The sequence below is a fragment of the Anopheles darlingi genome, chromosome 2 (assembly GCF_943734745.1).
Source record: "Anopheles darlingi chromosome 2, idAnoDarlMG_H_01, whole genome shotgun sequence".
NCBI lineage: Eukaryota > Metazoa > Arthropoda > Insecta > Diptera > Culicidae > Anopheles > Anopheles darlingi.
This window is the reverse complement of record NC_064874.1, coordinates 5,337,501-5,340,000: the sequence shown is the minus strand read 5'-3', so window position 1 is coordinate 5,340,000 and position 2,500 is coordinate 5,337,501. Positions and strand designations below refer to the sequence as shown.

Below are 2,500 nucleotides of genomic sequence, written 5' to 3'. Positions count from 1 at the left end.
CCCCTAATGGAAGCGGTCTCGGTGTTCTGGACCAGAATACGAATAAGAGGAGCTGGAATGCCACTGCCACTGGTGCTACTTGTACTGCTGATGCTGGATCTCGTTAAGAAATGGAATGGAGAGCTTGGTTTTTGGGAGAAAAGTAATGGCAGCTCATTGTTGCAAGTGCTTGTTGAGCTAACGATGAAGGTGAGGTTTTCAGGAGTTTTTCACAATCCCGTACCATTATCATGGCACAATTAGCTCAATTGAAAGAGCAACCTGGAGTTTCGAAAGGGGTTGGGCTTGTTTCCAATTGTCCTACTTCTAGTAGTACTACTGGTGCGTGTACCATTCCAACGATGGCTACGATACCGTGCAACTCTTATCCTCAGACGATGCGCGTTGATTTACCTTCTCTGCGAGCGTGTGAGCTGTTCAGCTTCGCGGCGAGACGGACGAAAATCCCAAAACGTCCGTTTCAGGATGCGTCGAATTTCGGAAAAAAGGTATTGCAGTGGCCCCTTCACCAGGCACGTAGCACTAGGTACGTCTCACTTCGTCATCCGTATCTAAAGGACGACAGACAGAAGAAGTCCCCCTCCGTAGAAGTAATCCACACACAGAGACAGAACTGCAAGCTACACAAAGCACATGACTAATGTGCCTCGGAACACAACACAAGCCCTACAAACGCAATTGCCGCAAATCACTCTAGACTTTTCACTCCAGGAAAGGTTCCCCTTTCTGGTGTGCAGGTGATGGAGAGGGGACACACACGGGAGACGGCACCGCACCGCACAGCACAGCACAGCACACCAAACCACAGCACAGCACAGAGGCACACTGTCCAGAACTGTGCTCCAGCTGGAAGAGAGCTTAGGCTAAGCGACCGCCGCGTGCCCCAACGGCTGAATGTGAACTGAGAGGAGTGGCCACTGTTGGGTTGGCTGCTGGATTTGTGGTTTGTCTGGCGACGCCATCACCGTTACGACAAAGACACGGTCGCGCTCTCGCGTTCGCTCTCTCGCTCTCGGTCGCGTTGATTCTACGCCAACAATATACACATAAGTCTCACGGGAGTACCTGTTCAAGAAGAAGAGCGTCTACCACGCCGTGTACTTGTGAGGCGAGATCGTCCAAACATACATTCTTGCCAACTAATGCTCTCTGGCAGTCGCTCTACTCTCTAGTAATAAGCACCTCATCGTGTATGTTTGGCTTGGGCCTCAATTTGTACTGTTGCTTGCAGCGAGCGAATCGAAACATTACTTTTGACCGAGGATTGGACCGTAATGGATGAATATAAGATCAGTGCTCCTAAAATGCCGTTTAATGAAACCGGTTCCGATGAATGAATGCACTAAAAACAACCTTCCATTACTCATCCCGGTGTGTGGCCGCATCAAACGTGCTTAATAACCAGTTTTTGGTCCAACACATCCGGGGATGTCTGGTGGATCTCGAGCCGTGATTCACCGGCAAAGCGCGGACAACGCACAGACAAGCGGATTCTCAATAATTCCGGTAACTTTTCAACCTCTGTGTCCCACTGGGTGTTTGTTGGTATGGAAATGGCATTGTACAGAGTAGTGACACACAAACACACGCGTTCAATGTTGCTCACTTTCTTCACGGGCCTTCCTCTCTCACGTGATTACTTTCTTCTCAATCTTTCACCACCGCCACGATGGCCACGATGGAGACGCATGGTTTCTCCCGCTCTCGCTAGGTTCTCTCCCCCGTCCGTCGCGGTCTCTCCGTCGGCCTTTTGGTCATTCCCACGTGATTGCTCTACAAACGGTGGCAGCGGCAACCAAGGCATCGCGTAATGACGTCAGAGCGCTGCGCGACGCTTCCGTGGAGAAGGGGGCGCATGGTGTGGGTTCAAATTACTCTGTCGTTGTGGTCGCGCAGATGTCGCGCGCGCGGTGGTGTGGTGCATGAGCACAAGCCTCTTATACCAATCCAAACACCCCGCTACCGGCATTCTCTCGCTCTTCCGTGTACGGACGCAGCACCCTTGAACATCCCAGCGATGGCGTGTTTGACGTAAGCGTGAGCCGCTCAGTCGGTCGGTCGAGGCGTGTAAAATCACACGAAACCCCCTTGGCTCCAGAGTGGAGAAAGAGAGAGAGAGCCTCCGCACAACGGAATAAACATGATAACGGAAGGCTTTTCATTGCACACAAACACGAACACCGGACCGCGACGCAAAGCATGGTGCATCGTCTCCGCACGGCCAATTCGTGGTGGCGCCCAATGGACTAAACGGTGGTCCTAGGGGGCGCCTTGTCTATGCAAATCGTACATGCTCGCGTGCGTGCGTGTGTGCGCTTTGTTTGGTGTCTGCTTTCCCATTTTGTTTCCCTCTCCGTTTCTAGTATTTATCTGCGAAAATAGATATCCTGTGCCGGTTCTAGAGTTAATTTTAAAATATAAATAAGGAAAACATGCCACCGCCGACACGCAGGAGGGGTTCGTTGGCTAAATATAAAGCAAACTAGCCTACGCCAGGCTG

The 2,500-nt window shown here is 51.4% G+C and overlaps 1 protein-coding gene across 1 annotated transcript in view; it reads right to left on the bottom strand.

Annotated features, from left to right (window-relative positions):
• Nucleotides 1-876, bottom strand: part of LOC125950556 (serine/threonine-protein kinase par-1) — an 18,446-nt gene extending 17,570 nt beyond the window's left edge. Inside the window, exon 1 of the mRNA XM_049678658.1 lies at nt 394-876. The gene's annotated coding sequence lies outside the window, so the exon portion shown is untranslated. The remainder of the gene's footprint in view (nt 1-393) is intronic.
• Between the last annotated feature and the right edge of the window lie 1,624 nt (nt 877-2,500).